Here is a 22,078-nt window from a genome sequence, read left to right as displayed (position 1 = left end):
TGGGGGGGCGTGGGGGGGGGGAAATGGGTTTTTCTTCTGACATTGTCTAAATAGAGCATGATTTGAAATTCTGTGCATTCTTTCTCATAGAAATGCAGCCAGAGCTCTGCAAATAGGAATGTCTGGTTTCATATAAGCTTTAATTACATTTGGTCTTTTTCCATCCTGCATATTTTGTGTGTGTTCAGCACATGCCTTTCCTAAAGGGTTTTTTTTTTTTTTTTTTTTTTTTCTCCAGTGTATGCTATGGCACACAAAACTATCATTCTTGCAGCATAAAGATTACTGTGCTTTTGGAATAAGATCGATGTATAGGTTACTCTGACCATGTCGGCAGCATGCAAAGAAGGGGTTTAAAACCTGATTAGTTAATAAGTTCTGCAGATTATGCTGGTTTTTGTTCCGTGTAGCCAAAAAATCCTTGCCTGATAATTTGCAGTCCTCATTATCTATGGGAGATGCATCGACAATGAGCTCTCGCTGTAATTTTTACTGACTGAAAAATACACGATACTTCTGTCAGGAAAACGCTGGCCATCTTTTCCTATTACGAAATAGAGTCTAAAGCCTGTGTGCTGGTGAATGCGATCAGAGCTGACAGCTCACAATTCTGCATGAATTCTCTATGAAGAAGTTTCACATGGAAATGCAAGTATTGCAGAAGATTGTGCTACTTTTAAGCCAACATTGGTTGTGAAATGCTGGAGGCAGGGCAAAACCGTTACATTGGCTTTCTTTTTCACAACCGTATTAATTTTTAAAAAAAAAAAATCTTCTTTTTGAAGGATCTGTTGCAGAGCTGCGAAATCCTGGAGCTGTTCGTTGTGTTCGAGTGTGGCTGGCTGCTGTGAGTGTGTGCTGGTAGAGATCAAGGAATGCAGTAATTTGATGCAGTAAAAGTTGTTTTAGAGAAGTCCTGGAAAACTTAAGCTCTCGTGCATAAAAATGTGGGAAGGAGCTTCATTACAAATGTATTTGCCAAAAAAAGTCTTAAATAAATTACAAATATAAAACACTTGGACCATGGTTTCGGAACCTGGGAATCCATGTGCTGGTATGCTCCCAATTCAGTTTATTTACATTTTTCTGCTATTCACAGCCCTTGCATTTCCGTGGTCTCAAAGCAAAAATGTGAGGCTCTAATAGTACATGAACCTCTCGTATGTTTTAGCATTCGGGCAGGAAAGCTCTGTGTGGTTTTCCTCTCTCAAGATCGTGCTGTTTTATTCAAAGCAGGCTGTTTATGCAAGTGTCCACTGGTTGCAGTACACCTTAATTCTGTTTCTCAGTGCACAAAAGCAGGAGGGAAAGCAATGACAGAACCAACAGAAAGAAAAAAAAACCTTGTCCAAGAATATATTCCAGATTGCATATCTGAATATTTTGATGGAATTAGCAGGAAAAAGAACCTCAAAAGATTACTTGAACTTTACAGATACTGAAAAAAGCTTCAAAACAATAAGGTTGTATCCCTTAAAAGACTGCAACCCTACAAGTCTTCATGGGAGGGGGGCTCTTAATGTCTTCTCCCATATAACAATTTGGGGCGAGATCTGCAGCAGTAGCCCTAAGAATTTCAACTATATCTTCAAGGCAAGCTGACATTTTCTGCAAATGAATGATGATAATGATCGCTTAGTTACCATCTAAATGCTATGTATAGTGAAGAATTCCTCTAGTAGAGATGAAACTCCTTGATACATCGCTGAGAAGAGCTGAATACTTTTTTCACTGCTGCTTCTTGCTGTCACCTGGGATGCAGCTTGGATCCTAACCAATCTGCCTATTCCCACACTGGCATATAATCTATTATCATTTGGGTTCCAGAGGTAGAAATTAGAGCAGACAGTAGCAAACCTATATAGCATCAGCTGGAAGAATGACGACTAGAATTAGGGAGCCGGAATTAATGGCCCTAAGCGCACGGTCTCGAAGCTCCGTCAGAGGTCTACTGCATGACAGACTCTGCTCTTATGTGTCCAAAATTTGTTTGTAAAAAAGAATCCAGGTAGTCTTAAAATGAGAGACCTCAATGTATGGTTGAGGCTGTGATGTTGAGGCAGGGTAGTGACCACGTTCAAGAACTGTGGCACGTGGATCTGAAAAGACAAACTTGGGTGAATATACGTCTTAGCCCTGGAATATCTTTTGTAAATTTGGTTTTCTTCTATATTTTTGAAATGTACTTTTTTTGCAATAAAGCCAGGAATCCACTTTGAACTTGATTGTGATGCAAAGGGCTTAATTTCCACTGTCTGAGCTGTTATCACAGCCAAACTGTTAAGTTTACACATTTTCTGAAGTTTCAAAGCCTCTGGCAAATCTCTATAAATTAGCAGATTTAAATTAGCTTTATTAAATGTGCGATTGCAAAACATTGTAAGAAGCGCAAACTAAGTTTATGTGTGTTTAAGGGAGATTGATTAAATCAATATAAAACAGGTTACAGAAGAACAACATGAGTAAAGTTTTAGAAAGTTTAGCTGGGAAGCTATTTCTTGAGTCACGACAAGTGTAATTCACTGGCAACACCCTGCAGTGATCGTCAAAATTGTTCAGGTTGAAAAAGGAAAACATTTTTCAATGTATTTAGTCTACACATTTTTAATATTGTATTCAGATAAATGTCCCATATCGTGTAACTAGCCACAGAATCATTTCATTCTGACTAAGTCCTTGTATTGCCTGGCATTACTGTTTGGACCTAGGTATTTAACGTGCCTGAGTTTGCAATCCAGGGGTTAGGACAGGGAGAATAAGATCAGAATCTGGCCACTAATGTCTAACCATGCATATAAACATGTTTTAATATATTAACCAACAAAATATGAAAAGACAAAGCAGTATATTAAATACTGAGTATGTTTCTTCCTTCTGGTATTTTCTGAGTGGTTTCTATCAGTATAATAAAAAGTGGGACTTTTAGTGGTGATTTTAATTTCCTTTCATGAATGGACAGACTCAAACCTTGATCTAACATGGTAGTCTTTAATTTTCAAGTGCACTGAACTATGGCATTTTGTATAAAGGAAACATTTAAAAACAGAAAAGGGAAGAAAAAGACATGACTTCAAGTAAAGCAAATTAAATCTGTTATTTCTCTAGTATTTATATCTTGGTCACCCCTGGCATTTGGCTGGCTGTACCTTCTATATAAAACTCAGAGTTTCAGCTGATAAGAAGTCCATCCTATATAACACATCTCTTAGTAAATATAAAAATGCACTATATTACCCAAGCTTTTGACCGAAATGCTTCTGGCGATTCAAGATATCAAAGTAATAATGATAACTACCATTAAATTATTGCAGTGCAGACCAGGCACACTGGATTCATTACTACCTTTAAAAAATAGATATTCTTATGTAAATCATCTTATTGTTTTTGACAATGTGAGAAACACTTTTCTCTCCCATTGCGGTCACTCCAGTCTTGTCAGCAGCCACAATCAATACCAGGTAGTCATGTACAGCTCTATAAAGACCTATGTGAAGAACTGTCAATGCAGTGAGGAAATGTCAATTTTTAGAAATTATATCAGGGGTAAGATGAAGTGTCTCTCTCCTCCATTCATTACTGATAGACTACTTGAATAAGCTGAAGAGTTACTGACTCTCTTAAGTAGCTGTGAAATTACCTATGGATTTCTGGATGTGCTGTCAAAGCTCTAGACAGCGTTATTGGTTGTGAATGTCCAGGTATAATGGAAAAATGACAACAAGTAAAACCTATCCTTTTGTGATTAATCAACACATTGCTTAAGATCATGTAGCATCCTGGTTAAGCGAAGACTGGTGTGTGCCAGTCAAGTTACTAGGTTGTTGGAACTCCTGGTTTACAGGGAAAGGGGAAATTCAAACCTTGGTTTTCAGTTAACTCTTGCTAATTTATCTCTCTAAAAATGTCATGGGAAGTCTTGGAGGAAGCATGTGTAGAGTGCAATTGTAAAGGTTTTAGTTAGTCGTATTTAATTGGAAATCAATTAGTTCCAACTTCAGAAATGCTAAGCTAGACACTTCGGAAAGGTTCATCTCAAGACCTTCCCAGGCATTTCTGGAGGTGCCAGTGAAGGAGCTGGAGTGGTTTTCCAATTAGATTAAGAGCAAAGAGGGCCACAGCTTATCCATACACTTGAATACATCTACTTTGCCCTCTTCTACTGTTGATAGTTCATCTGTAAGGATTATTTTTGAATAAACTACAATGCTAAATGGTCTTTGTGTTTTAAGACTCCTTTTTACTGAAAGGATTCTGTTCTTACACAGATGTAGCTAATCCAAGATGGCTATTGATGCCATTGCATCTCATGTAGGTTGGTTGGTTGGTTGGTTGATCTTGGTGTGTTTACTCAGATCCATCAGGCCTGTGAGAGGTTGGATGATGGTGGAACCATGAATATAGCACAAAGTGACAGAATAGCAGGGTTGGTTAGGACTGTGAAAAATCTCCCCTGTAGCCAAATCGGTTATGGCCCTAAACCCATCATGTGTCCATGATTTACTGGCATTTTGTGTCCTTCAGAATAACTTGCGTTGCTCAGAAAGCTGGCAAGTCCCACCTGGGGATGCAGGCATAACCATGCCAACAAACTCCTGCTGTAGAGAAGTCATTTGTGTTGTGTTGGGATAGCCTTCTTGATGCAAAACAGTTCACTCTTTTTATCAGCCACATAACTTTAGTGGCAGTAAACACTTTTCAGACTTTCAAGGTGCAGGAAGTAGAGAGAATTGAGAGGAATTTATGAAATCAATTACTAAAAGCTAGGGTGAACAAGTTAAAAGCTGTTCCTGGCAGTCTCCTGCAAAGTTTTTACAAATGGATGAACTGCTCTTGGAAAATTTTCCCAGAGCAGAAAATCTGTTCTTCTCAGTATTAGACAATCAGTTGTTCTTAACCCATTTCTCTCACTCCTTTCCAAACATGTTTTAAAGCACGATCAGAAAAGATAATTCTGCTGGCCTTTGTAGATACATTATTGCGAGAAATACAGGTTGGTGGTAAAGTCGGTGCTAAATTAGTGTTTTGAAACCGAATAAAGACTTCTATTGAATTCCCTTCTGTCGCAGAGCGTACCATTTGAATTGACTCCAAAGGGAGTTTTACAGGGAAACTCTGCTTTTGGATAATGTTACCTGGAAATAATATAACTTGTAATGTTCTTAGGTCTGACTCCTGGATTTACTGAAGACCTGAACAACGTGAGCTAGATTATGTAGTCATGGAAATAGATGTTGGACTGTAGCAGAACGCCTATAGCAAACAGGCAATCGGATCTTTGGCAGACTGTATTATTCTCAGTTATGTGTGCTTCTTGGTATATTTTGGCAGATGGTGAAGGCAGGATTTTTATGTTTCCATCCTTCTGCTCTGATGATATCCATAATCTGAAGGGAAAATGCAGGATCAAATTTGTTGAAATCCTGGTTGTTTGTGTGTTGCATCTTACTGGGAGATTAGAGGGAATCTGAATCATTAGCTCATACACAGAAGTAATAATGCGGAAACCAGGTTGAAGACGCCCATTTCAGATAGAAGTCATTGTGATTTTTGCAAACTTAAAGAAGATGGTTTGTTGACTACCTGAAATATTTATGGCTTCATTACGTATTATTTGCAACTGATGTAATGTCTAAGAGAAATAATCATGGGTCACAGGTGTCAGAAGGACATATTTAAAGGCATAACAAAAGAAAGTCATACCTTCTAAAAAAAGAGAATAACCTGACCTTTTTTTTTTTAAAAAAAAATAAACAGCTTAGAAATACTGAGGCAATACTGAACAGTTTCATATGGTGGGGGTGGTTTGTGTGTGGTGTATGTGTAATCTTAGAAACCCAGCTTTGCTCAACAGCTGATTTAATTTTGTGAGATCCAATGGAGATCTTTGAAATGTGCCTTCCTGACTCTTGTTAGGTTTTATTTCAATGTATTAATGTGTCTGTGCTAAAGACTTTTTGTGTTTTATAAAGAAGAAACATTCGATGTGATCAAAACTTTGTGTTGCTCCTTTACTCTCAATAAATGTATAGAAAGGTATAGTCAATTCTAGTAACATACCCAAAGATCCTGAATTTACCTCCAAAGATATAGAAAACATATGCGAACCACATTCTCAACATACATGCAATAATATGAAAGTAAATTACCCTCACATTATATGTCTTTAAAGGTGAAACAGCAGATTTGTTGGGAAAATAGTAACAAAGCTGTAAGGTTCACTTCAGATAAGTTTCAGAATTAAATTTCCTCTCCTACTGCTGTAATTTTGAATCTTGAATATTCATGTAAAATGAAGAGCTTATTGTTTCTTAAAACTCAATTTATATTTTAAATGAGTGGAAAGATGCATAATCAACCCAAAAAGACAGGAAAAGATCAGACTGTTTTTCAAGATATAGGACATTTTACTGTGTGTTTTGAATGCTAGAGACCATTTTTAAAGAACACTTGGCTTACTTCTGCTCTTTTTTTGTAGTGCAAATTAATTATAATTTGACAAGAGAGTGCTTGATTTTCTTCTTCAGATTCAGTGTGGAGCCAAGCTTTATTAGTTAGAGCCTCTAAATCAAAATCAAAGGTCAGTAGCTGTGAAATGCCTGTGGCTCAAGATATATTGTAGTTTTTTCCCCATTATTCAGAGATTTTTGTCTATGAAAAGGTGTTTATGTATTTAACTGGATACTGTATGTTGCATGCATGGCTGTGGAAGAATAACCATCTTTCATGATTACATCGGTAACGTTCCTAACAGCAATCCTAAAGGTGTGGGAAATCATTGGTGTGAAAATCCTGAATTATGCACCTCTCTGGTGTGGTCTATAAATGCTGGCTGAGGGTTCAGGTCCCACGGCATGTAGCGTACCCAGTGATTCTCCTTCTCCCCCAGCCCCGTGGATGATGGGCAGAGAAGCTGCTCCTGAATCTCCCCCAGCATCATCCTTCAGCCCCCAGAATCTGTACTGGCATCGCCATGGATGTTGCTCAACGGGGACTCGTTTGGGGGATTGGCAGGTGGGGGACAAAAGGTGATAAGGCAAGCTACGGTAATGGTTGCCAAATATGCCAACAGAGATCAGAAGGGGAGTGGAAATGGCAAATGGGCATTGTTTCTGTACTTAAAAAACTGGAGCTAGCAGTGGCTGAGCAGAGAGGCATTAAAGATACCTAGTTTTAGAAAATTAATCCTGGAAGCAGTACTACGTGTCCTGATCTTCACTTTGCTTCTTCTAATTGTATATCATTTTTTTGTTTGCTCTATGCCCTTGTTCATCCTACACCTAGGTTTGTGGGTTTTTTTCTGTTTCCAGCTCTTAATCTCAAGGATTGTCTCTTCCTATGTCCCTGCATAATGCCCAGCACAGACTATCTTTTGCTGTGTCCTAATGAAGATGTTAATAATCAACACAGCTTGGGTGTTTGAGGCAGTAATTGTTGGACAAGAATTAGTGAATTACAATGCTCCCAGATATGTAATCTATACAACTGAGGTTTGGTCACGTTGTCTTTCTGCAGCCTATTTTGCTAGCTGAGCTTGGACCATGCCCTGACATTAGGTCTGCAGAAGTCTCTTCTTCTACCTCTTTTCATAGCCGTGAGGGCCACGAAGGCAATGAGCATTAGAAGACACCGAAAATGTAGTGGGAAGAAGCTTCCCTAGTGCCAGAGGGATGAAGTTGGGAGGTATTTGCTTCTTTACCTACCCAAAGAAAATCATATTGACAGCGGTTAGAAAAGCTTTTATCGCAAAAAAACCCAGCCCTTTGATAAGTGCTCCTTTTTCTTGGTCCTCAGTCTGCCGGACTGTGGAGCCTGTTGGATGCAACGGCAGCATTGCAAAGTAATGCTGACCTTGGGATACTTCCCTGAAACACATTCAGCTTGGAGTCTTTGGAGATGTGTTCTCTGACTTTCTGGATTTGCTGGCACCGTTGTACCATTAAATACTGATTAGATTTAAGAAATCCAAGAGACCAAATAATGCTATCATCTGTTCCCTACTTATCTTGGTAATATTGCCAGTAATATTCCAATATATCAGTTCTAGGATATTCTATACCTAACGTGATGCATGAAAAATAGGGACAGTGTGCTTTTTTGTTTCAGAGGCAGAACAAAACCAGTTTGTTTATTGATTGGATTTTGCTATATTGCCTAGAGATGAGGGTAAAAAGTGAATTAGCTACTTTCAAGGACTGTTAGAGAAATACATCATTTTTCATAACGTTTGATGAATTGCTTACAGTACTTGTTTTACTTAAAACTGCAATTAAAGATCGCCCTCTAGTCAAAAGAAAAATGTGATAAAAATGTGACTTGAAACTGGGCAGAAAATTTTCTAAAGCCCTTTGGGATTAATTCCAGTAATTATTCAATCTGACGTTTTCCAGAGAAATAACCCTTTATGTATGAACTCCATTAATCATAATAACATAGTTCACATGTCAGATACTTCTGTCCAGTCACTTCATACTCTACATTTAGTAAGAGACTAATAAACATCTCCACTAAATATGAGAAAATATTAAACTGCTTTCAAAAAATTCCGGTGCATGTGTATAGTTTATAAGTAGGTTTTGGTCTTGTGAGGTGGGACATGTTGTGCTCACGTCTACAAATACACTGAATTTCCAGGCTGTAGCTGTTATCAACATCGTGTCTCCTGCTAATTTTGTGTAATTTCATTCATGGCACTTTAAGAACATTCTGGCTTTCTTTTTTCCTCTGAACTGCCCTGCAGAGGTCTGGTTTGTCTGTCTGTCCAGTTGCAAGCACTTGTTCTATTAATTTGCTTATGGAAATAATTGGTCTTTTGCAAAACCTCTATGTAGGAAATAAAAATTCTACTTTAGATCATCTAGAAACATAAGAGTGAATACTTTCTTTCTTGTGTATGAACTTTATTACACATTATTGGAACTGCACAGTGAATATTGAGTAACTGTCTTTGATGATAAGCAACTCTAAGAAGATTTTTGTTATGTTTGCCAGTGTTTCATCAACTGAAGACATTCCCTAAGATTATATTGTGTTAAAAAGTGGTGGTTTAAAAATGCAGCAGTGATTAGATGCTCATATTTGAAGAATTTACAATTCTCTCCTTTTCAGATTCTGACATTGTTTTGTGCTTTTGAAGCTGGAAAGCAGAATTATCTGTGTTCTGATGAGAAGTGATAAATCAAATCTTTTGCTGAATGCAGATAAAAGACGTAGGCAAATGAGATTGTTTTAACACAGCCTCCTCGTGCATATTCTGACTTCTCAAAAGCTAAGAGTGGAGAATAATTCCTCGTCTTTGGAGATTTCCTTTTTTTTTTTTTCCCCCCCTTTAAAGTCATGGAGCAATATACGATGTACCTAGACTGTTATTGTGACTAATGCTTTCAGTTCGGGATTTTTGCATGTCAGTTGTCATTCTTTGCACACTCCAGTAGATGGCAACTCCAGTCTTCTTGACATTTAATCTCCATTCAAACTAGAAATATTTTCTGTGCACCCCCCCCCCATCTCATCCTTATAAATGGCTACAAGTTTCACAGAAACGTGATTCAGTTTTACTTTTCTTGAAATCACCACATAGTATCTGATTTGAACTCAAACGGTACCAAAAAGAAAAAAAAAAAAAGAGGCCTGTAAGCACCAATCCTCCCGGATCATAAAGCACACACTGATTCCCCCATAACTTTTAAAAATATTTTAGAAGTTTTCATAAAAAAGGATTAGTACCCAAAACTTCTTTTTATGTGAAATAAATGAATGGGTTGGCTGCTAATACAGCATACTGGCTTTAAGTTTGATGGTTTGACTGTAAAGCATATAGTCCATACCTCCCCATTGTTAATGTTAAAGTATTTATTTTTGCTATGCACAGGAAATACTTGATCAGACTCTTAAAAAGTTGCAAATGATATTTCTTTGTGAATTTGATAATGATGTACCTAGATGCGGCTTGTCTTGGGTGAGGGCAAAAGTAGGACCAGGGGTTTACTGTGTTGTATTAGCCATGAGAATATTCTCAGATTCCCCCTCTTGCTCAAAGCACTGTTATATTCAGCCTATCTTCTTTGTGCTTTTATTCCGTCCCATCAATTGTATTGCCAAAGCACCAACGCAGAGGAGTCTATTTCTCCGTTTTCCTCCGCTGACTTTCACAACTTAAATACTTGCCTGTAGAATCTGAAGACATAAAACAAAGCACCTCTCTGTGAATGAATGCCAGACATCAACAACAGGCACAAAAGATTGTGCTTGCTCTGCCTGGGATGGAGACTAATGATCATAACAGTGGCACAAAGGATCCTTTCTCTATCTCTCTGTATCAAGACTGTAGTTTAATTTTCAAATCACTTCCACTGTGTCTAGCAAGGTTTTGTTTTGCAGTTGATGGTTACAAGGGGCACAGTGAGGGACAGTTAATGTTTTTTGGGTTTTTTAAATACATACAGATCTAACTTCAGAAGAAGTCTACTTATCAGGTTTTGTTGTTGTCGTTTACCTACTTCATCCCGAAAGAGTTTTCAGTAATTGCTTAAGAAACTCAAACTGCCACAGTCTGCAGCATCAGTGATGCTGTTTGGTACTAGGTCTTATGGTCACAGACAGATACAAACATTTATTGTTTAAAATACAGTGCAAGAACTTCTAAAGCAGAGCAATGTTTAAGGCCAGATTTAGATGTTCATACTTTTACTGGTTTAGTAAAACCCTTGATTTTTCAACCCAGACTTGATTAGTCGATGGACATTTTTACTTCACAGAAACAGTATTAAAATAAATTATGCTCATATAGGACAAGCAGAATATTGGTCCATTTAAGCCTGACTGATTTTTATGTAACAAATTAGTGAGCAAGGTAATTAAATCTCTTTTGGATGCCTGTTTCATCTCTGGAAAGAATCCCAAGAACCTCAGAAAACTGACTTTCGGGTTATATACAGGTCCTGGGTCTATTGCAGCTAAGTGGCTTGTTTCTCATTATCGCATTTAGTGCCATAGAAACTACTCCACCAGAGTCTTTATTAAAACTTGCTTAAGGCTAGCATTTTCCCTTGGGTCAATAATGACTTCAGAGGAATGGATGTAGAAGCTAGATTTGTTCTAGCTACTGGAATGAATTATGTCTCATTGGGGCCCCCAGGCTAGTATTTCAAATTCGCCACCAGGCACTTCATCAAAAATTCTATTCCAGTATTGAAAAGACCTTGTGCCCCTATTAGTAAATGCAGAGCATACACTTGAAGATCTTCCCCCCCATCCAAACTATACGACTGTATTTTTCTCCACTAAAAACCCATGGAATTGCCACACGCATCAGTGAAGATGTGGTTTAGAAACATATCCTGAAGATCTCATGCATGGGGAGATGGTTGCCAGTTATTTCCGATTAAAATATGGAGCACAAACAAAGCGTCAAGCTAACTTCTGTGGTGCTCCTACTGGTAAAAGCCATTAAAATCCTACAGCTCATTTTCCTGGTGTGAGCACAGTATTTATGAGAGAGGTAGTGTGGAAATACCATTTCCTCCTGCAAGTCCTCGCTCGTAAGCAATCCAATCAAGATCAGCATTGCTTATCATTGCATATCATAGAATCATAGGGTGGTTTGGGTTGGAAGCGACCCTTAAAGGTCATCTAGTTCAATGCCCCTGCCATGAGCAGTGACATCTTCAACTCGATCAGGTTGCTCAGAGCCCCGTCCAGCCTGACCTTGGATGTTTCCAGGGATGGGGCATCGACCACCTCTCTGGGCAACCTGTGCCAGGGTTTCACCACCCTGTCCTGGTTTCAGCTTACTCCCCACCTGTACAGACCAGTATCTCAGCTACTAGGAGTAAGCATTCCTCTGCTCAAGAGAGAAGATATAGTGGGTACACACCATGGACCACTCTGTGGTTTTACCTGCATGACCACAAGAGGACATGAGGAAGTGGGATGGAAAATCTACCTCGACCCTAGAGGCACTGGTATGGAAGTTGCAAGGAAAAACAATCACAAAAGGACTGTCGTGGTTTAACCCCAGCTGGTAACTGGGCACCACACAGCCGTTCACTCATTCCTCTCCTCCTGCCCCCAGCTGTGGGATGGAGAAGAAAATTGGGGGAAAAAAGTAAACCTCATGGGTTGAGAAAAAGACAGTTTAATAGGACAGCAAAGGAAAGGAAAAGAATAATAATAATAATAATAATTTTTAATAATAATAATGATAAAAGAAGATACAAAATAAGTAATGCACAATGCAATTGCTCACCACTTGCTGACTGATGCTCAGCTTGTCCCCAAGCAGCAATCGCCACCGCCCAGCCAACTCCCCCCAGTTTATATACTGGGCATGATGTCATATGGTATGGAATGTCCTTTTGGCCAGTCCGGGTCAGCTGCCTTGGCTGTGTCCTGTGCCAACTCCTTGTGCCCCTCCAGCCTCCTCGCTGGCAGCACATGAGAAGCTGAAAAATCCTTGGCTTAGTATAAACGCTACTTAGCAACCACTAAAAACATCAGTGTGTTATCAACATTATTCTTATACTAAATCCAAAACATAACACTATACCAGCTACTAGGAAGAAAATTAACTGTATCCCAGTCAAAACCAGGACACACTCTCATCATAAAAAATTTCTTCCTTAAAATTTCTCTCCCACTCATATGAGCAAGTATTTCTGAAACATGCGGCTTCTCAATAAGAGACAAGTAAACAACGGGCGTTTTTTCTAGTTTGGAAAATCTGCTCATGTTGATGGTAAGATAAAATATTGACTTAGAAAAGACTTTGGATTTATGATCTCAAAACCAAATTGCTAGCTTTCCCATTACTGATCTGTTTTTTAAAAATGATCGTGTGAAGTTTACAAAACGTAGTAGTACAGAAGCATTTGTTCTCTTTCAGTGTTTTTACAGACTGAAGTATCTGTTGAAAAGCAGAGGTGTTTGATATTAAAAAGAGATTGGTAATGGATAATAGGCGGACAGGTGTTTGGCTTTTCTTTGTGCTTGTCAAGGACAAAGTCCTCCAGCACATTACTTGGATAGCTCACAAGCACATTCACATTCTGATCTTATTTTTTCTTGCTGACTGGATTTTCCCTGAGAGCTATGTTCAGAGATTTCAAATCCAACATTACCTAAGAAATGCCATTAAAATCTGAATGAGATGGTGAATGTTAGGATGGATATTGCACTTTAACTGCTATGTCTCTAGCCCAATGTTAAAAATAAATAATTATTTTTATATATACAGTGAATTCTTCCCTATAACCATTTCCAGGGTTTATTTCTAGCCTAACAACTGCAGGAATTGAAAAAAATCCTTCTCCTTTTGTTATATACCATACACCACACTCCTTACTTTTCATTCCAAAGTAGATTTTCCAGATGTTTCTCTACAAAACAGAATAGACGGGTTTAGCAACTACAGCGGACTGTAAAAATATATTTGCTTTGTTGCAATGTGTTTATTCTGTATTGGTATTTTAGAGAATACCACTTTAGACAACATCATGGCAAAGCTAATTGAGTAAATTCTGTATATAGGTGAGTTTTCTTGACAGTTTGTAAGGCTGAAACAACTTTTCACATAGTAGGAAGAAAAAAACACCTTCATATGAAATTTGTAATCCAGTCAGCTTAATCAAAATATCAAGAAGTAGAAATAATATGTATAGGCACAGTATATATATAATGATAGAATCATTTAGGTTGGAAAAGACCTTTCAGATCATTGAGTCCAACTGTTAACCTAACACGGCCAAGCCCACCACTAAACCCTGTCCCTGTGATCCATTTCTCTTATGTTGTATTTAATCCCTGGGAAAAAAATGCAGAGTTTTAATCAAGATGTGAGGCATCACCTTTTGCATGAACTTTCTCCATTTAGCTTTAAACAGTAGCAGTCCAATGCAATAGTGGAACTTGTTTTAGGTGCTTCTTTTATTTTTATCTTTTAAAAATCTTTTTACTTTAAAATAAGTTAGACTTCAGTGTTGTTTTGTAGAATATGGAGAACAGACAGAAATCAAGAACACGTGTTCTGATCATATGGATGTCTGAAGTACCTTTAGAACTCTGAGTCTCATCCCTGACAGTATTTTGGAGCCTCCTTACAAATAATCTTTTATTTGGAGGTTCCCATCTAACCCAGTCTTCTTAAAGAAATATAAACCACTGTGTATTCGAGTTTAAAAGTCCCTGTGCTCTGTTAATGTGATTCTTTCTATTGGTTATAGCTGGGCAAGCCATTGCGACATAAACCTTAGTTCATAGAAGTGCAATGGATTTAAGAAATCACCTGGTCCATCTTTTTGCTCTAAGGCAATATTAGTTCTGTCATTCCTGACACATTGGCTCCTCCTGCAAACTCCAGAACTGAAGACTTCTCAAGGAAATCTATTCCAATGCTTCACTTTTCAAATTCTGAGAGTTTAACAAGCCTAATGCATCCAAGCTTTTACTGTTGGTGGAATTTTTTGCTGATCCTTGGTAACTGCTTTTGATTTTTTTTGGATCCGTTCTAAGTGGTCCATGTTTTCTTGATACACGGTGCCAAAACAAATCCCATGGTATTCGAGCTGAGATCTTGCTGGCTTGGAGAACAGCGTCTCCCTGGCTGCAGTTGGGTTTTTCTGCCTGAGAACGGTGCTTGCCTTTCCCACAGCTGGGTGACACGGATGACTCACGTTCAGTTGGTGATGCACAAAAGCCCCTGGAACCTTTTCTGCAGATCTTCTACGTAGCCACTACTTGTTCTGTGGTTTATAGCTGGTTATTGCTGACTGAGTGAACATCTTGCACGTGACCCTGTTGGATAGCATCTCTCTCTTTTTTTTTTTTTCTTTTGGAGGACATGAGTGCAATTTGTCAGAATAATTTTGAATTTTTATTCTGCCCTCCAGAGTACTTTCAGTGCTTCTCAGCTTGGTGTCACCTCCAAATTTAATAAGCATATTCCGTGTTCTATCACCTAGGTCATTAATGACAATATGAAACATTGATGGACCCAGAAAAGACCTTTCTGTGTCATTTCTAAGTGAGTCAAAGAATTGCTTTTAGGTAGCAAGCTCATTATATGGCATGGATAATTATATTACGTTAATGAAAGTGTGTAAAAGAAGGAAGTATCCACATCTAACAGTGATGAGGGAAGAAGAACTCACCTATACCAAGATTTCCTTTTCTCCTCTCAATTTTTGCCTGAGCTGAAGTTATGTGACTTTGCTTTGTTACCATCTAAATCTCACAGGCAGGACACAGGAAGAACAAAACAGATTTTCTCCTTCTTACTGTAGGGCTGAGCTGGGCATTTAGAGTTCCGTAATGAGAAAGAAAGTTTGGGTGACATTCATAAACAATGTAAGACGCACGTCATTCCTCTTGCTGCCCAGAAAGTCTGTAAAGTACAAATAAACTCTGTAATTTGAATAAGGAAACCTGCAAGGGCTTACAATAAAAGGGATTTTCTTCCCCTTTGCTCCAATCCCATGGATGCTTACACAACTGCAGCCCCCATCTTTGCCATTTCAATTGTGTAACAGCCTTTCCCATAGAGCTCGATGATGCTAAGCATTCCCTTAAATGCACAAATCGCTTTGTGCTGAATTATGTATTTTCTTAACTTTTATTTTAATATGTAATAAGATTCAAAAAAATACTTTCAATGTTCTACTATGGAAATAGATACATCTCCTCATTTCTAGCTGTAAAGTTGCTGTGAGAAGACATACTACATTCATGTATCCTGCCTGTGAGCTCGACATAACAGTTGAATTTCTGATTACCTGCATTATGTGTAAAAATTCATGGAGCTGGACAGCTATGCCCTGAGGACTCTCAAAGGCATTAACTATTTCAGTGAAGTCCTGGAATGTATTATATCCATTCAGTTCCATGTGTATTTGCCTGCCTTAAACTGTAAGACCTCAATGTCATCCCAGTTTGCCAGTGACCATCATATATGCAGAATATATTTGACTAAGTGACTCTTTACAGTTTTGGTTTGCTGAGTTGAAATAAAGCTTCTGTTATTTTTTCAGTAGTAGTATTCTCCTGGGAATATACTAAAAGAGTTTTGGTTTGGTTTGTTGGGATGGTTATTGACACCCCCCCCGCCTCCCCAGTAAATGACAAGCTGATTTTTTGTTATTTAAACAGCATTTCCATGAAACTTTGGCTCATATGGAATAATCTATTATATTATTACTTTCAATTTATTTGACACCTGTCCAATACTCTAGGCACTTCTAGCTATCTAAAGTACATCTGTAGCTTCCAGTACAGCTTCCAGTATTTTTGCACTTCCAGTATTTTTCTTTATGTCTTTTATCTTCAAAATACCTATGTGAAATATTCCTGCTTATAAATAGGTAGAGAAGGTAGACAGAGGCTAAACCAACATAACAAACACCACACAGGAATCCTATGCTGAAGCAGAGATTTTGTGCTTCAGAAGTCATAAACTGGCACCCAACCCTTTTCTTCTGTAGTTTTTTGCATAAATCGCATCGTGCTCAGCTCATCCCCACATAGCAATTTGGTTTTCATGCCTATGAGGTCGTAATACCTTAATGAGGCATGTAAAGAAAAAAAGAACAGCTTGTCCACACCTGGCTTATTCTTTTGTATTTCCCATTCTTTGTTTCTATCTCAGGTTTTGGTTTTTTGCGACCTGCTCCTCAGAAGAGGTGGACTGTCACACGTGGGCTATTTCGCTGACTGTCCTAACACGCAGGCACTCGCACGCCCCATCCCGTCAGCCCTTGGAAGCCCAGATAAATCCTGCTGTCTTCTAGGAATGCTTTTCCAGCATGAGGTCTGTAAAGGGCTGGCAGCAGGTGGACTCAGAGCTATTCTGCTCAATCCTTTTGACATCAGAGGCTTAAAATCTCTATAGCAGTATTTTGCTGAATCATGTTACGGTTTTTAAATGCTCTGTATAATACAAAATTTCCCCCGGCGCAGCTTCAATTCTCATGTCCCTTATTAAATGCTTAGGGGATTTTTTTTCCAAATGTGGTAAAATATATCATCTCTATCACTAATTATGATTTTCTTTTAATTTAATCTTGCTGCTATTCCTTCCCGTAGGGCACGAGCCAATCCTACTGCTTTGGTTTTTTGGGGGGGTTGCAGCGGGAGATGGCCACGTGCCAACGGTCGCACAGGTTTGAGGTGGTATTTTTTCTGCACTCGAGCATCACCTATGCAGAAGCATTTGCGGGAGCAATCCCAAAGGTAATCCCAATGCCCTTGGGATCTGCATATCCCCTGAAACAAGTAATGCAGAGTGTGTCTCATGCTGCACCACGTCTTGCTTGACTGGCCTAGGAAAGGGAGGTAGAGCAGTTTTTAGACGGCAGTTGAATATTGGCAGATACACCATGTCTTGTGCTCACTCACTGTCATAAATTACAGATAAAGGAGCAAATCTCTGCACCGTATTTTGTTTGCCTGGACTTACCTGTGTCACAGACATGGGGCAAGCTTGGCTGAGAGGAGTTTTCCCACCACCGCCTCCAAAAGGGCCATTTTACCCTGCGGATTAATGTGTTTTGCACATGAGCTTCTTCCCTTATGGGTTACATGCCCCCCCCCAGCACTGTCTCTAAGCTCCCTTTTCTGTGTCCTGTATTTTTGTTCCCAAATCAGGCAATCCCAGAGACGCTTCTGTTTCTGCCCAAAATGAAATCTCAGAGCTGGGACTGGACGAAACATCTGTAAATCGGAAATTTTAAGGCAGGAACTATTGACAGCACTTGTAACCCTTTCTCCTCTCCTGTGAATCTCAGACATTCATACGACCAGAATCAGCCCGAGCTGATCAAGGCTCCTTGGCTTTTTGTGAGGAGCTAGGTTAAAGCACGGCTTATAAATGGAGAGTCAGAAATTACAGCCGGCTTTGAAAGGCAGGAAAGTAGGGGCTGCAAATTTGTGAGGTTGAGACTGTGAGTAATGAGAGAAGAGAGAAAATAGAGGCAGAATTGATTCAGAAAGATTTAAAGCAGAAAGTTATTGATATGGACAAATACAATAGTGGAAAAAGGCAGGGGAAAAAACCATAAATTTACAGGTACTGATACTGTGAGAAAGTTGCAGGACTTTGATAGGACTGGTAGAAACAGCTTAATTTTGGAGACAAAAATTATACAAATATACATGTCTAGTGATCTGGTGTTTGTAATCTTAGGAGAAAAATGTGTCAAATATGACTGACTTATGAACGGGTGCTGGTACCTCAAGATCTGCTGAAGCAATTCTGCAGTCTCTTACAGAGATACAGAGACCATATTCATTGGGTTTACTCACAGCAGAAAGGAATATAGCATATGGGTGATATAGTTTGACCTGCTTAGCATATGGAGAGAACGGTATAATGCCAATTTGCTGCTACCTTGGTGTGTTGCCTAATAATTTGGGATAGTTGACTATGCAATTAAAATCTGTGAACATAAAGGTACTCAGTAGCTTTGGAATGAGGAAAAAAAAAAAAAAGAGGGCAGTACTAGTGAGGAAGTCTAATAGCGGAAATTTAAAGTGACATTTAAATTAAATTCTTGCCTCTGTTTGTAAATGTGGCAGTGTTTAATGCGGTTTTGATCAGTGCAATATGCTATCCTTATATCAGCATAGAAACGAAATTTGTTCACAGTGCAGTCAGCATCAGGTTCTTGTGGGTGGTGGGGGATGTCCCTTTACAACAAGCACTTGATTTAAGTGGGACAAATGAGCTAAATATGGGTCCGTTGTCTGTAGATGCAGAAAACCAAGCTAAAAGTCCATTTCTGTTCCTTGTGGAAAAGCTTCCTAGAGCTGATTCAGGGCTTCTCTGTGAGCGCCCCAGAGCCTAGGAGAAATTCATACTAGTGGAAAAGGTCATATAATGCTCCAAAGAAATTGCTCTAAACTATGTAATCTATAGGGGAGACAAGGGAGATACAGGGTTTTTTTGTTTTTTCCCCCCTCCAGAAATTTACCCTACATTTCTGCTTTGAACAGATGTCTTCAAAAAGTGTGTGGGAAATTTCCAGGAAAGTCTCATAGTCTTGAATTTTACTATGTTTCTCAAGTGCGATAATGATTTCAGAGATGACTGAGGCTATTATTTTGTTTAGTTCACAACATTTTGTGTTTCATTTCTTCAGTTTGCATGAATACAAATAGCTGTAATACTAATCACTGTACTAAATCACTGAAAAAAAGAATATATAGAATTTCCATTTTTTAAATAATATTTTGCTAGGCTTGTGAAATGTTCCCATAAATTTTTTGATTCCTTCCCAAATTTAATTGATATTCTTGTCTATCTATGAGGGTAGTAATACTAGTCATTGAACAACATTCAAGCGCGCCGCTCGAAATAAGCCTTTCTCTTTATCCTGTGCGGCAGGAGAGGCTGAAGGCTGAATAGTCAATTCGTCCAAAAACTCAGGGCAGCGCTAAAGTAAAGAAATAGAAGCAACAAGGCAGAGGAGAGGTTTTAACTGAGATATTTTGAGGGACTTCATTTTCAGCAGGGTGGCTTAACAAACCAGGAGATGTCTCCATTGAAGCCTCGTGAGCTCTTTAGGTGTTGGCAGGTCACAAGTCCAGAAACTATTTCATGGGTGAAAGAGAATGACTTGGATGAGCGAGGAGGCATAAGAAAGCATACTGAACCGTGGTAGCATCTCAACTCAGGGAACAAAAACACACTGTTGTGGAACTACGGCAAATTCTTGAGCACACGTAGGTGTTCTGCAGAATATTGAGTGTCTGACAGACAAAACCCAGCTTATTTAGTGGATGTATGGAAAGGGGGAAATGAACTTATGAAAAGGACCGTGAAGATAATTTTGATTCTGATGTAAGACAAATTACTCATAACGCTAGCTAGGCAGTCAATTTGAGTTTCTATGGAAAGAAATTAAACAATAGAAATGCCACTAATAGGAGCAAACCTTGAATCATACTTTTGATGTGGCCGAGCAAAAGTAGAAGAGACGTATGAATCTAGAAACTGAAGGGACAAATTACTAAACTGTCAAGCTATCATGCCTGTAAGTAGCCTCTATGACAATATTATTATTACTAATTTACCTTTACCCTGACCTTTCCCACTGACCGTAATGCCCATCTCTATTAGACTCCTTGGGATAGGGAGCTACGAGTCTAAGGACGCTGACGTTGATGGAGGGATTTCAGTTTTATTCTGAGGGTGTGTCTGTGTGCTTATACATATAGATAAGCATTTGCATATGTTTGTGTAACAGAGAATAAATGTTAGATAGCATTTGCAGGCTTCACTGAAGTGATTTAGAGGGAGTAGGTGGTTACTGCCCTAGAACATGGAAGGGGTTTGATGATATGAGAGAGTAGGAGGATAATTAAGATTGCAAATATTATTTATGTTTTGTAGTTACTGTAGCTAACTCTTCTGTTTCTGTATCTCCAGATATATATGTTTTCTCTAAATTCTCATATATTTGTTTAACGCAAAATGTTCTTAATTTTGTTTTAATAGAGGAAACTTCTAACCAATGGGCATGCATAGAAATATTTGAAGCACAGTTCTTTAAGACATAAAGCCAAAAGACAAATAAACATAACACAAAAAAGTACTATTTTTATAAAAGCTTGTGTATTTTAAGCAGCAGTCTTTTCTCTTCCTAGTCTGTGTTATGATTTTAAACTCTTCAGACTGCCATTATTATGTCTAGGGATGATATCTTTATTATGTTCAGTACAGTATGCTAATGCTATCTCCAAGAGATATAAAGAGGGGAGTCACTGCACAAGGGTGCTCAGAAAAGAATTTTGGAAAGATACTAAATATCAAAATCTGTTGAAATTTTCCTACTGTATTTACAATGTGTGTTCTAGGAATCAGTACAGGACCTTATTCCCCTTGCCCTGCTTGGCTAGTTCAATGCAAGTCCTACAACTGGATCAAATGGAAAATATTTTATAGATAATCCGTTGTGGTCATAGAACATCATAGCAAGCTGGTTAAAGCATCATTTAGCTGTATGATTGCTCTCTGATGCTATAGTAATTGACATTTAAATAAAGACTCAGGTAGAAGAATGTTTAAGTTATTGGCTTCTTTAAAGAAATATTTGCAGATCATATTTACAAAACAGAGTATTTTACTCTCTGTTTATGAAGCAGTAACCAGGTCTGATAGTTTTCAGTGCATTCTTTTAAAAAGATTATTGTAACTAAATACTGATTTTACAGTGTTCAATTAAATACAATGCATTACTTTCAAAATTAATAATTTTTACGATGTGTATCTGCGCAGGAAATCACGAAGTGGCTGTTCTTATTACTTACAGTTTAGGTGAAGACCTGCCTCTTGTTTACTGGTGAGACATATAATAAGTGCCCAAATTCTCATTCCAATTCACTGAATTACCCGGTTGATCCTACTGCTGTTATGCATCGTTTCTCAGCAGAGCACAACTGGGATCTCACAGCTACTACACAAATAGTCCTTATAGTATGGGAGAATGCAGAAAAGACACTTGGGACATTCTCTGAAATATAAATTTTGTTCCTTAGAGTAGTGGGTTAATTCTCATTCCGGTAATACAGAGGGCAGAATTTGATTACTTTCAATAATTCTGATTAGGAAAAAAAAAAAAAAAAAGAATAAAAAATACATAACAAAATCCCAATGAATCACAGAACAGTTTGGGTCAAAAGGGACCTTTAAAGATCATCTGGCCTAACCCCCCTGCCATGGGCAGGGACATCTTTCACCAGACCAGGTTTCTCAAAGCTCCATCCAACATGGCCTTGAACACTTCCAGGGATGGGGCATCCAACTTCAAAATTTGAACTTTGAAATTCCTACAATACTTGTGAGGAAAAAAAAAAAATCTCAATTTCCTCTGAGTTTCTGTATTTGTCTCTGTATTTATTTCAGCGTGTCATCTGGGGAATCATATAGCCTATAAAATCCATGTAGTGTAGAGCAGCACAAAAAGCAATAGGAGTATTTGTCTGTCATTCTTACTACTGTATTTTTACTTATTTATTTTTTTCCTAATAACTATGGTATATAAAACAGTTTGTGATTTCATTCTATGACCTCTGATGTCAGTGAGCTTTTCCA

At 38.4% G+C, this 22,078-nt stretch overlaps 1 protein-coding gene across 3 annotated transcripts in view; it reads left to right on the top strand.

The window, feature by feature from the left end:
- The window catches only part of CTNNA2 (catenin (cadherin-associated protein), alpha 2), a 457,589-nt gene that overhangs the window by 288,653 nt on the left and 146,858 nt on the right, over positions 1-22,078 (top strand). The gene's annotated exons all lie outside the window — the stretch shown is intronic.

The sequence above is a fragment of the Haliaeetus leucocephalus genome, unplaced genomic scaffold (assembly GCF_000737465.1).
Source record: "Haliaeetus leucocephalus isolate CR32 unplaced genomic scaffold, Haliaeetus_leucocephalus-4.0 Scaffold741, whole genome shotgun sequence".
Classification (NCBI taxonomy): Eukaryota; Metazoa; Chordata; class Aves; order Accipitriformes; family Accipitridae; genus Haliaeetus; species Haliaeetus leucocephalus.
The sequence above is the reverse complement of the archived record's forward strand: the minus strand, read 5'-3'. Positions and strand labels throughout refer to the sequence as shown.